This window comes from Pseudophryne corroboree, chromosome 5 (genome assembly GCF_028390025.1).
Source record: "Pseudophryne corroboree isolate aPseCor3 chromosome 5, aPseCor3.hap2, whole genome shotgun sequence".
Classification (NCBI taxonomy): domain Eukaryota; kingdom Metazoa; phylum Chordata; class Amphibia; order Anura; family Myobatrachidae; genus Pseudophryne; species Pseudophryne corroboree.
The window spans coordinates 305,311,906-305,326,086 of NC_086448.1; positions in this window are offsets into that span (position 1 = coordinate 305,311,906).

Consider the following 14,181-nt stretch of genomic DNA (forward strand, 5'->3'; position numbering starts at 1 on the left):
GGAGACCCTCCCAGCCCAGGAGCAGAGATAGACTATACTCAGACACATCAGTAGTCAGTATGTGCACTATACTCAGACACATCAGAGATTAGTATGTGAGCTATGCTGAGACACAAAGAGATCAGTATGTGAGATATACTGAGACACATCAGATGTTAGTATGTGAGCTATACCAAGATAGAAAAGAGGTCAGTACTGTACACACAGTCTGTTGTGTATGCCTATGTCATCGGATATCCAGCCACATCCCCTTTTATTTAATTTGCGACCACCCACACCACACCCTTCTTTGTTTATATAGTTGTCTCATAAATAGTTTTTTTTTAAATATATATAAATGCATCATATTGCTAAATTTATGGTGCATTGTATGTTACTCACACAGTGCTTTTAATGCCCGCAAGTCAGCACTAAATGGAGCGCCAGCTACAGCAGTTGCGATATTACTTGTGAAACTGTCACTGCAGTTCCTCAGGCTGAGAGAGTGGGGATGGGCTATGATGTCATACCAGGGGGAGATTTATCAAACCTTCTAAAGAGGACAAGTGGATATCAATCAGCTTTTAGCTATCATTTTGTAGGACGTACAAAATATATGTTAGATGGAAGTTGATAGGTTGCTATGGGCAATATCTCTACTTGTTCGGATGTTTGACACATCTCCAATCCAGACTGAAGAGAGCATATGTTGTGACCACCTCACACCCACTAAGGTAAGAGGCAAGCGGTGGGTGGGCACTCCCCTCCTGTGGGCAACATACCCTCCTGCCACAGAGAGGAAGAAGATAGTACTCAACAAGTTTTACACTGCTTCTGCTGCTGCAGAGATTCTGCAACAGTGTTAGTTTTGTCGATGAAAATTTTTACTAAAAGTATTCATCGACTACAGTTTATTTTAGGACTAAAATTAGACCAAAAATGAAAAATTAGATCCACTGACTAAATCTTAACTAAAACAAAGCAAAAAAAGTGACTAAGACTAAAACTAAATTTAAAATCCTTCTCAAAGGACACTGGAATTAACACTGAAAGCAGGGTTTTAAATGTAATGATATGTTCTAGATATTTTCAGAAATTAAATATGACCTTCTGTGAAGTAAATAGTACAGTGTGTTGCACTTGATTGTTGTAACGAATTTAAGACATTAATTTGTATATGATATATGGGAGCACAATAATAAGTCAGACTCTGTATGTAACTCATTCTCAGCCTACGGAGCCTAGAGTACTAAACACATAGGGGGTAATTCCAAGTTGATCGCAGCAGGAAATTTTTTAGCAGTTGGGCAAAACCATGTGCACTGCAGGGGAGGCAGTTTAACATGTGCAGAGAGAGTTAGATTTGGGTGTGGTGAGTTCAATCTGCAATCTAAATTGCAGTGTAAAAATAAAGCAGCCAGTATTTACCCTGCACAGAAACAAAATAACCCACCCAAATCTAACTCTCTCTGCAAATGTTATATCTGCCCGCCTCCCCCCCCCCCCTGCAGTGCACATGGTTTTGCCCAACTGCTAAAAAATTTCCTGCTGCAATCAACTTGGAATTACCCCCATAGTTAACGGTATGCAAACTCCTCGAGGGAATTTTAGAGAAATGTTCTTCAGCAAAATCCATTACAGTATTATTAAACTGCTTGCAAAAGTTATGACTAAAACATTGACTAAAATGAAAACTGAGATTCCCTGACTAAATCTTGACTAAAACAAAGCTAAAGAAAAATATTAAAATGTGACTATAAACAAGCTACAATTTTAAGTTAGTAACTAAGACTAAAACTAAATAAAAAATCCTTGTCAAAATTAACACTGTTCTGCAACATGCTGTAATGTATTATTTAATGGTGGGCACTTCCTAGTGGGCACCACCAGGCATGGTACCAGCTACTAATAAGGACCAGTAGTAGCCCATGTAATCAATGATCAGTGACCAGAAAGAAGGGATTATGGATTATCTCTGTCGATGAGGATAGTTTAGTTTTCACCAGTGGTTTTAGATTTTGTTTATTGGATTGTAATGATAGCTACTGCCCCCGTTTTTGTATTTATCGGTTTCTGCTTGCTAGCAGATGGTTTAGGTTGGGTCAGGGGCTGGCATGCTTAAAAATAGAAATTTGCTCTCCAGGGTAAATTGAGATTTCAATGTTTGGAGCATAAGTAAGAACCTAGAGGACAAAAGGTTTACTGCAGTATAGTGGGCTTAAAAACTGTAGTGTTCTCTGCCTAACCTTTTGTAGCCATTTTTATATTTTACCTACAACTACCTACTTTTTGTAACAAATTGTTTTCATGTTATTAGTTGGTAAGAAGAAAGAAATTGGGATACATATGCTCCTCGCTTAATGACATACCTGTTTAGCAACTGCTTGGATTCATGGCCAGCTGGAAATGGCACTTTAATCATTTCAATAATTTTCACTGATTGTATTTTTATGTTCTGTAATACTGTGCAGTATGTAAGAGTTATCCAAAGTAAAACAAAGTTCTCAGGTTAGAGTAATCGTTGGAGTTACGATTACCTGTATTAAGTATGTGGCTCCTCACTTAACAACCAAATCGTATGACGACCTAGTCATAGGAAAGGAACTCTGTTGTCAAGTGAGGAACAGCTGTGTAAAATACACACACACACACACACATATATATATATATATATATATATACACCTTGAAAAAGGGGCTACGGGCCCCGAAACGTCGGTCACATGCTGTATTTTGTGATGTCTTAAATACACATTTTTTACTATTTGAAAGTCCTGGAGTGCCGCCGATTTCTTTCTACATATATATATATATATATATATATATATATATATATATATATATATATACAAAAAGGGAAAATAAACCTTGCAGCAATGTATCTTTTACACCAATACAAGCTTAGGATAATTGTCACAGTGAATAGTGTTTTAACTAAGTATGGCCACTCCTTAATGTGATAAGTGGCAGCTGGTGATCAGTGATGTGTAATGGTAAGTTGCACTGGAGAGAATATATTTTGTAAATGAAGACCTCCAGTGCCTAGTGGTGTAATTTAAAGTGCAAAAAGTGAAATTAATAGATAAATAAAACAAGACTTATGTTGTGGCATTTTCTTCACACCATTTGTTGGTCCATACGATTGGCTCAGGGTCGGCTCATTGGAAAGACTACTACTGCAGCTGTGTGTGCTCCATGGCTGCCTGCCCTGCTGGAGCACAGGCAGCTGGCCTGTGCCCATCGATACTGATTGCTGCCACCTGGGCCCTCTTTAATTGGTAAGCTTTTGGGGAGCTATGAGGCATTGTGGGGGGCTGCTAAATTTGTCTGTCCCGGGCCCCATCATTTCTGATTGCAGCCCTGATCATAAGAGAGGGATAAAAGCAGAATATGATAAAACCATTGTACGTATTTCATATACCATGTGTGTATCCTTACTCAGAATAATTTCAAAGGTGTTATTTATAGAGTAATCAAATTTTAGTCTCTACACCCTTAGAGTAAGATACTTCCACTTAGGTCTATATAAAAAAAAGTATTGTAATAGTATATAAGACATAAAATATAAGAGCAGTGAGGCCATTTGTCATGATACACCTTCACCACAGCAGCACACAGACAGTTCACAAACTGCCCTGTTTCAGAAATGCTTGGCCCAAAAGCTGATACTCATCCCTTTTTGCAACTTGGCTAAATCACCCCTTTTACCCATGACAGCAATGAGTGATATGTGTGCAGACGGCCTATCACTCACCTTATATAATCACAAAGCCAGTGCACAACACGTGGCATACTTCATGGGCTATACACTGCCGACGTCAAATGTAGGAGGTGGTCATAATAATGTAATGTGAGTCGACTGTGTGTGCATATAAATATATATATATATATATTTATATCATGTAAAGAAGGCAGCACTCGGTGACTTTTCAGTAACTTATATTAGCCACTTAGCATCCCAATGTTTCATGTCTCGTAGCCCCTTTAGGTGGTCATAAGTGTGGAAATGAGTAAAGAAATATTAATCCAGTGTCTACACATATGATATAAGTGGGGAAAAACTTTTTAGGGTATGTCACCAGTATGGTGGCCATCTTGAAGTCGCCCATCTTGGATGCAACTCTAATTTTGATGAGACAAATTTCTTCGTCAATTGTGAGGTAAATAAACAGAACCACAGATACTGGCCAGAGACAAACCCTTAAACTTGAGAATGAATAAAGATACATTAAAACGAAGAATGCCATTGTTTTTCTTATGAAATTCTGCATCTGTTTGCTAGGTCACATGACTACCTTTCCAAAAAAAAAAAAACATGCTTCCAAATGGCTGACTTATAGATGGCTGCCATATTGGTGACATACTCTAAAAGTTTTCCCCCACTCCCATATCATATGTGCAACATTGGATTAATATTTCCTTAGTCATTTTCTTTTTAGAAGGGTGTTTCCACACTTACAGTATGGACCACCATAAATGTATGGACCACCACAAATGTATGTGAGCTATACCGAGACACTTTAGATGTCAGTATTTAAACTATATTAAGAAACCACAGAAGTCAGTATGGGAGCTATTCTTAGACACATCAGAGGACAGTGTGGGAGCTATACTCCAGCCTATCAGAGATCAGCATGTGATTTATACTCAGACATGTCAGAGATGTGAGAAACAGAGATGTTTAAAATGGAATGTAGTCAAGATCCCAGCAGTCAGGATCCTGTCGGTCACAATCCCAACAGCGGAATCCTGAGCGGAATAGCTATTACATTTCATGCTAGGGGAAGCTGCGATTATTTGCACCCGCAGGTTTCTCACTAAAGTGAATGAATCGGGGTTGCGTGTGTATGCATGCACCCGTGAATCCCAGGAGATCATGGCAACAACTTAAATGAACATATCTGTCGAGTCAAAATTTGGGGCTTTTTTTTTTTTTTTTGCAAAGTAGTAAACACTGTGTGCTTGAGTAATGATGAAAAGATAGCCGTAAAAAGAGAGAGTACAGACTTAGTTAAGGTTGTTATGAGCACAGGATATAGTCCTCTACTGATTTATGAGTGTGTAGGATCAAGAGGAGAGGTAGTAGAGTAACAGGATGAGATGAGTGTTGATGCTTCATCTTCATTTGTGGGACCAAATGAAGAGAAGGAGCCATATGGTTCAGGGAAGGGATTTAGCAGATTGCTGGCTGAGGAAGAGCATACCATTTAATTTTGGATTTCATCAGTCTTGTCCTTGAAATAGGAAGCAAGATCTTTGGTTGGGGTGGAGTTGTAAAAAGTGAGTTAAATGTATTTAAAAGTCACTTGGGGTTAGAAGCTTGAGCAGAAATAAGAGATTGGAAATATGTTTCTTTAGCAGTGTCCAGAAACTTACGAAAGTAGTGGTAAATAGATAGTCTTATACTGTATGTAAGAAAGTCACTTGGAGTACAAGATTTATTCCACTGACATTCTACTTAGATGTGCGTGGACCCTCGTGTTTTGGTGTCTGGTTTTGGCAAAACCACCCTCACATGTTTTGGTTTTGGATCTGGATTTATTTAAAAAACATGCTAAAAACAGCTAAAACCATGTAATTTAAGCCTGTTTTTATTCCCACTGTATTATTAACCTCAATAACATTATTTTCAGTCATTTCCAGTCAACTTTAACCACATCACAGCTCACAGTATTGTTCACCAATATTGGCCAAAGGCTGGCTGGCTAAACAAAGTGCCAGAGCCGCGTCACAGACATGCGTCAGATATTTATGTTTAAAAATGTGTCACAAATTAGCAATGTTATTATAGCAATAGCCATAAAATATGTCTATGTACAAAAGACCATCATCAATGCCCCCCAAAAATACAACCTATAATGAAACGTTGTGCAAGATGGAATTGTCCTTGAGCCCTTATGTTGTAAATTTAAAAGGACATATAGTTTAACAAATCAAGTGCTTCAATGACAGGGACTGACACTTTTGTGGTTAAAGTGCTTGGTTTGTTTGGGCAACCACAAAACAAGTTACCAATGGGCTTAAGGCAGCTAACAGTGTTGTTAATCCTCTCTACAGTTGGAAGATGTCATTCTCTTCATTGGACTCCTCACCTTCATCAGTGTTAATATCATCATCACACAAAGGCCCTCATTCCGAGTTGATCGTTCGCTAGCTGCTTTTAGCAGCAATGCAAACTCTAAACTGCTGCCCTCTGGGGGTGTATCCTAGCTTAGCAGAAGTGCAACCGAAAGGTTCGCAGAACAGCTCCAAAATATTTTCATGCAGTTTCTGAGTAGCTGCAGACCTACTCCTACCTTGCGATCACTTCAGACTATTTAGTTCCTGTTTTGATGTCACATACACGCCCTGCGTTCGGCAAGTCACTCCACCGTTTCCCCAGGCACGCCTGCGTTTTCATCTGACACGTCTGCGTTTTTTAGCACACTCCCGGAAAATGATCAGTTACCTCCCAGAAATGCCCCATTCATGTCAATCACTCACCGATCAGCAGAGTGACTGAAAAGAGTCGCCTTGTGTGAAACTGCATAGTTTTTTGTGAAAGCACGTCGCGCGTGCGCACTGCGGGCCATACGCATGCGCAGAAATGCCGATTTTTAGCCTGATCGCTGTGCTGCGAACAATGGCAGCAGCGATCAACTCGGAATGACCCCCAATATTAGCTCATTCCCACTGGAATAAACCATGAAAGTCTTTGTACTCTGATGTAATTGGTGGGAAAAGTCTTCTTAATCCTCCACCATTCTATTGATGGTTACTGTATCAGATTGATTGACAGTAGAGGTGTCAATAATTTTAGGCTACTCTTTTAGGCCTGTCCAGATGTTTTAATGTTGTTTCACTCTGGTGCGCTGAGTGGAGTAATTTTAATCACCAGTGGGTCTCTGGGAAAAGGTTAGTTTTTTTCTGGCAGCAGCACTTGAAACAGAAACTAAAGCAGGAGACTCTGCCAAGTCATGTGCCACTTGAGCTGCCAACTTGCTCACAAGTATAGATTGTAAGCTCCACTGTGGCAGGGACTGATGTGAATGGCCACATATCTCTGTAAAAGCCCTGCAGAATATGTGTGTGCTATATAAATAACTGGTAATAAATAAGGAGCTCTTTGCATCTTTTAAGATCTGTATCAGTGGGGAAGAAATACATTTTATGTATGCCTTAAACCTAGGATCAAGTATGGTTGCCAAAATGTAGTGATCCGATTACAAGATGTTGATAAACTTTTGGTCCAGGCAAATTGAATAAAGATCTTGATCTACAAGTCCAACATACTTAGCGGAATCACTTTGTTTCATCCCCTCCTTAAGTATCTGTTGCTGCTTTTCCAGTAGTTTAAGTAAGGGAATCACCTGATTCATGCTGGCAGTGTCTGAACTCATTTCATTGGTTACTACCTCAAATAGTTTCAGTAGCTTGCATAAAATGGGAAGTACAAGTAGTCTTAACTGTGTCTAACTAAGGTACATTCCCCCTCTTTCCCCTGTGCCATGGCTTGTTGTGTAGGTTTGGATGACTTCTTGCTGTTCTTCCATTTGCTGAAGCATATAAAGCACAGGTGGGGATCCTCCGGCCTGTGGGCCTTATACGGCCCGGAAAAGCATTTGGTCCAACCCGTGGCCCTGACAGGGCAGCCGCAGAGTGTAAAGCCATCCACCGTGCACGGCATCATAGGAGATGTAGTTTCAGTGTACAGTGTGAGAAAACTACATCTCCCACGATGCAGTGCACGGCAGGCGGCACTGTGGTGATGTAAGGCAGTCACTTGGAGTACAATATTTATTCCACTGACGTTATACTTAGAGATGTACGTGGACCCCCTGTGTTTTGGTTTATTGTTTTGGCAAAACCACCCTCACATGTTTTGGTTTAGGAACTGGATTTATTTCCAGTCAACTTTAACCACATCACAGCTCACAGTATTGTTCATCAATATTGGCCAAAGGCTGGCTAAACAAAGTGCCAGGGCCGCGTCACAGACATGCGTCAGATATTTCTGTTTAAAAATGTGTCGCAAATTAGCAATGTATTATAGCAATAGCCCAAAAATATGTCTATGCACAAAGGACTGTCATCAATGCCCCCCAAAAATACAGCCCATCACCAGTGGAGAAAGATCTCAGTGGAGGTCTGCTTTGCTGGCTGTGGGTGGCTAGGAATGGCTTTGCTGCGGTACCACTCTCACCTGCCTCTGTGGAGAATGGTTACTCTCTGGGACTTGACAGTAACATAATTTTTAAATAATACAGTGCTCTTGATGTTAACTGCATGCATGGCATCAACAAGCTTATCATTACACTTACACTGTGCTGTATTCATTCCAGGGCTGTGTCTATTATGAGTAACTGGCACTTCTGGAGACTTTATGTGTAACTGCCACTATTCTGGGGAATTATGAAAGGAGAGAGTGAACTCTGGTGCAATAAATCTGCCCAATCCCACCCACTTAGTATCTGCCCATTTAGATAAGGAGGTGTAAAAATAAAAAGTTATAGTAGTGGTGGATCAAGGGTGACAAAGCAGAACAAAGCAAAAGCAATACTTTCAAGGTACAATGATTTTAAATTAATAAAATGACAAAGCAATACATCATTGGACTTCTGTTTTTAGGTGGAATGTCCAAAGCCTTATATTTTCTCGCAGATGTCAGATAGTCCCAATATGCCCATGCAAAAAAAACAAAACAAAAGTGGACAATAATGTGTAGTATTGCAATCAAATATATTGAAGCAATAGCCTCTTGTGTCCAGAAAGTGAGGGGTGGTAGTAGTAGCTTCCATGAATAAAGGATGGGATAGAGCCTCACCACCACAATGTAATCAAAGGCGTGTACCAACAAACTCACTTCAAGAGTGTAGCAGAAAAGCACATAAAGATATCTTTTCACCACAAAGGTAAAGGACAGACCTAAATACACAGACAGTGTCAGCAGAATGATGCGTACCCAACTCACTTATTAATAGGTTGGGATCCACACATAACGGTTTATTTTAATTGCTGATTCCACATGGAGTGGCCAGCGCAGGTAGCTTTGGATAAATTCAGCCAGGTGAATCCAGACATCTCCTTCATGTTTGAAGTCGTCCTGCAGCTCAATCACAAGGTCATCAGTCTCTCTTAGGGGACTGTGAGAGACTGGGATCTGGAACAGTCAGTATGTGACAAGCTTGCTGGTACTCATAGTTAACCACAGGCAGATCTGCAGAATACAGTCTCAATTTACAGGCTAGCTGGGACCTGTTGTTCAACAAGCAGGAGTTTGTTTACTCTCTGCCTTTGACACACTTTCCCTATGACAACACTGTGATAGGGCTGCACAGGCTCTCTTCCGATCTGGAGCACTGCTCACTGCTCACCAGGGGTTATATTTACTAAGGTCCCGATTTAATTTGAGTTTGTATTTTCTTCTAAGTGTGATCACTGGAATTTACTAAACACAAATCTCAGCAGTGTTGGGGCTATTTGTATTATTTTTCCCGGCAGAGTTCATAAATATGAATGATCGGTCAAACACGGCTGTTATTTTATACAACTCAGTAATTTACTAAGAATTCGTAATCTCAATCACTGCCGACATAAGCCAAACACTGCCGGGAGAGCATAGAATTCGTTTGAAAAAGGAGCTTTCAAATAGACCTGCTTTTTGCTGGCGTGTTCAGATAGTCATGCACGGATCAGTGAGATCCGTGCATGGTTATCTGTGTAAAAGGGTCTGAAATAGTTAAAAATCATTAAAAAAAATTGTGTGGGGTCCCCCCTCCTAAGCATAACCAGCCTCGGGCTCTTTGAGTCAGTCCTGGTTGTTTAAATACCAGGGAAAGATTGACTGGGGTCCCCCCTTATTTAGACAACCAGCACCGGGCTTTTGGGCTGGCCCTGGTTTACAAAAATACGGTGGACAAAAGACGTAGGGGTCCCCCATATTTTTAAAACCAGCACCGGGCTCCAATAGCCGAGAAGATAATGCCACAGCTAGGGAACAGTTTGATACTGGTCCCTGCGGCCGTGTCATTACCCCCCAACTAGTCACCCCTGGCTGGGGTACCCTGGGGGAGTGGGGACCCCTTAAATCAAGGAGTCCCCCCCTTCCAGGCACCCAGGGGGGAAGCCCGAGGCTGTCCCCCCCAATCCCTGGGCGGTGGATGGGGGTCTGATAGCCTTTTTGTGTGTAAAAATAATAATATTGTCTTTTGTTTTAGAACTACAAGTCCCAGCAAGCCTCCCCCACTTGCTGGTACTTAGAGAACCACAAGTACCAGCATGCGGGGAAATAACGGGCCCGCTGGTACCTGTAGTTCTACAACAAAAGAAATACCCAAATAAAAACAATACACACACACCGTGACAGTACAAATTTATAAAAACACACTTACACACTCATACATACTTACCTACATCCCACGCCGCCCAATCACGCCCCCTTCTCCATGTAGAATCCAAACGTTTACCTGTGAAAGCAAAATTCCAATATACTCACCTATTATCCAGTGATGATCTGTCCTCTTCATTCCTGCGGTAATCCATGGCCTTGTCAAAAATAAAAAAACTAAAGCCTGATCCACGCCACTAAAGGGGACCATGTTTACACATGGAACCCCTTTTCCTGAATGCCAGGACCCCCCATGACTCCTGTCACTGGAGATCCCAGCAGCCAATCAGGGAGCGCCACATCATGGCGCTCTCCTGATTGGCTGTGCGCTACTAGCCTGTCAATCAGGAGTAGCGCACCGGCTAGAATGGGGGACTCCCCAGTATTTAAACAACCGGGACTGGCTCAAAGAGCCAAAGGCTGGTTATGCTTAGGAGTGGGGACCCCACACAATTTTTTATAACACTTTTAACTCTTTTAATACTGTACACAATGAAGCCCTGCACGGATCTCACTGATCCGGCTGGGCTTCATTGTTTTATGTCCGGCAGTGTTTTACTCATCACTCCCGTAAAACACTGCTCGACAATACGAATAACATCGACATCGGAAAATACGAAAAACCAAAACTCAGCAGTTTAGTAAATTTCCAAAAATGATTACAAAAAGTTGCAGAAAAATACGTCCGATAAAATTTGAGTTTAAACTCCCACCAATTCGGCAGAAACGCGAATCTTAGTAAATATACCCACAGTATGGTTGATGACCAACCCTCTGTCGGTGGAAGAGAAGCTGATAGAAAAGACAAAGGAGGAGTAAGACAGGGAGGTCAGAGGTGCTTAAAAAATGGCCCGCGAATGATGTTGAAAAAATCCAAATGGCTTTTGGCAGTAAAAAAGTGCCCCTGATATGAAGGATGGAATTCCACCTGATTACCATGTCTTGTTCTGGTTGATGCCATGGCAAATTGAACTGTTCTTGCAGTTGCTACAATCTTCTACATGCGGTTGCTGAGTGGTGAAGATGTAAATTAAAAAAAAAAAATTCTGTGCCACCTAGTTTATTGTGTGTGCAAAACATGGGATGCGTTCAAATTCACCATTTGACATTTGAAATGCTCTCAAAATATTCGTTGCATCATCTAACAGCTACTTGAAATATGGACTCTTAGGCAGAATTTCTGGTAAAACACAGTGTCTTTGCTGACATCAGACACTGTATATAGCATACACAGGCTTGGGCCTGGTCACACAGATAGATTACTTAAAATTAACAAATGAAAGGTAAATGTTTTAGCACTCCCCATGCTCAATAGTCTTCTGCTGCAACGACCTGCAGCTAATGTCTGCCATGCTCTTCTGGCTCAGCCAACGTCCACAGTCCCTTGCACTATAAAACGGCAGCCTACTCACTGTCCTTTAATAGGCATCAGTGCAATATGCAGTGGGTGTATGGGAGTTTTAAACTACTCTCATGCTTCTGACTTCCTGCTGGCTCTGGCTCAGCTGAAAGATCTGCAATTCTATTTTTTCACTTTGAACTGTTCAATACAGAAACTCCGGTGTTCCAAATTAATAATGCAGGATCAGAATGTGAAGGTCTTGTTTTCCTCTCTCTCTTGAAGGGAGCTGATCCCACAGAAATGTGGGCAATTGTGGTGAGACACAAGCCCTCTCACAGCACTAAAATGATAAATACTGAGCAGAGTCCTAGCAGGGTAAGCCATTTTGCTATGACACTCCTGACACCAGTATATCTCTCAGTGATGCCGAGGATACAGAAAGTATCATTCCTGTGAATGAGTTGGCATTTTGTATTACACACTGCTGCTGACGGTGATACACTAACTCAGTGTGCTGTCATAGTTATGTAATTTTTAGTTTGACCACTACCGCTTGTCCACATATTTGTGGTTAAGTGGATAGTGGAAACAATGGCATTTTATAGGCCAAGACAGGGCCGTAATTAGTTGTGTGCGTAGGAGCCCCTGAGCTGGCACTAAGATGTACTCGGATGTGTCTAGTTCAGGCTGGTTTTTGGGGACAGCACAAAATCGAAAATGCACATCTCTAATTTGACTTTACATATCTTGTTCATTTGAAATGGCATGGGTGATATCTAAGTCTTTGGGATGGGCCGCATTAAAGTTAGTGGGGGCCCCGGAGCAACCAATGTGTTCACCATCAATAAAATTGACTCTGCATCCAGCTGCTGTCACTACTATGTTCCTTAGCGGAGTAGGAGAGTGAGGGGAGTGAGATACAAAAAGGGAGACAGAGAGGGGAGAGAGAGATCAGGGAAAGAAAGAGGGTGTAAGGAAGAGAGGGTGGAGATGGAGATGGTGTTAGGAAGACAGAGAGAAACCATCAAGAGAGAGGGAATGTGAAAGAGGGTGCCAGGGAGGACGAGAGTTATAAAGATAGAGAGAGGGGGAGCAAGAGGGGGGGGGGGGGGTGGAGAAGAACCAGACAGAGAGGAGCAAGAGAGTAAGGAGGGTGTCATGGAGATACAGAGAGAGAGAGGGTGTTAGGGAGGGTGAGAAGGAGAGAGAGGAGAGCAAGAGAGAGAGAGCATGTTGGAAAAAGAGAGGGAAGAGACAGAGAGAAGGAGGGGGAGCAAGCATGAGAGAGAGAGTGTTAGGAAGACAGAGGGCATATTAGGGAGAGAAATAGAGACAAGGGGAGGGAGACAGGGAGGGAAGGCAGTGAGAGGGGGTGTCAGAGAGAGAGAGGGAGGGTAATAAGTGAGAGAGAGGGAAGGGCTGTCAGGGAGAGAGAGTGAGGGGAACAAGGGAGAGAGGGTGTCAGGAAGGGAGAGAGAGTAAGAGTAAGATGAAAACAAGAGAGAGGGAGAGAGAAATAGGGTATTGGGGAGGGAATGGAGGGAGAGACAAAGGGAGAGAGAGGAAGAGAGGGAAGCAAGAGAGGGAGAGAAAGAGGGTGTCAGAGGGAGGGGGAGTGAGCAGGAGAGAGAGAGGGGGTGACAGGGAGGGAGAGTGAGAGAGGGGGAGGAAAGGAAAGAAGGTGATTTAGAGGGGGACAGAGGGGGGACAAGAGAGAGAGAGCGGGAGAGAGAAGTAGGGTATCAGGGAGGTAGAGAGAGAGTGGAGCAAGAGAGAGAGGGAGAGAGTCAGGAAGACAGAGAGGAGTGAGAGGGAGGGGAAACAGAGAAAGGGTGTCAGGGAGGATGGGAGGGAGACAGAGAGAGAAGGGAGCAAGAGAGAGTGAGAAAGATGGTGTCAGGTAGAGAATTGAGTGAGAGACGATGGTAGGAGAGCAAAAGAGAGAGGGAGAGAAAGATGGTGTCAGGGGACAGAGAGATGGATGGGGAAGCAAGCAGTAGAGAGAGAGTGGGAGTGTCAGGGAGGGGGATAGAGACAGAGAGAGTGAGAGGGGGGAGCAAAGAAGAGAGTGTCTCAGGGAGAGAGAGAGAGAGAGAGACAAAGCGAGAGGGGAAACAAGAGAGAGAGGAAGAGAGAAAGAGTGTCAGGGAGGGGGGAGAGAGAGGGAGGAATACAGCAGGAGAATCACGACCTCTAAGGCTACAACAGTATCAGGTCACTGATGGGGAAGGCACTTCACAGCATTGGGCTCCGCCCCTTCCCCATACTCCCGCGAATTGTGGCATTATATGCGTGAGGAGTTCACTGTAGAAATGGAGAGAAAGCTGTCTCTGTTTTAAAGATAAAAACCATTCTGTGCTGCCGGGACTCAGAGCTGGCCAGAAATGGTGCAGCGGGGCCCAGAGGGGCGATGATTGACGGAGTGTGGGTACCCCACCTGTCTGTCCCTTCTAAAATTCAGCCATGTCAAGGGCTATTTCTAAAGTTTGGTTAAG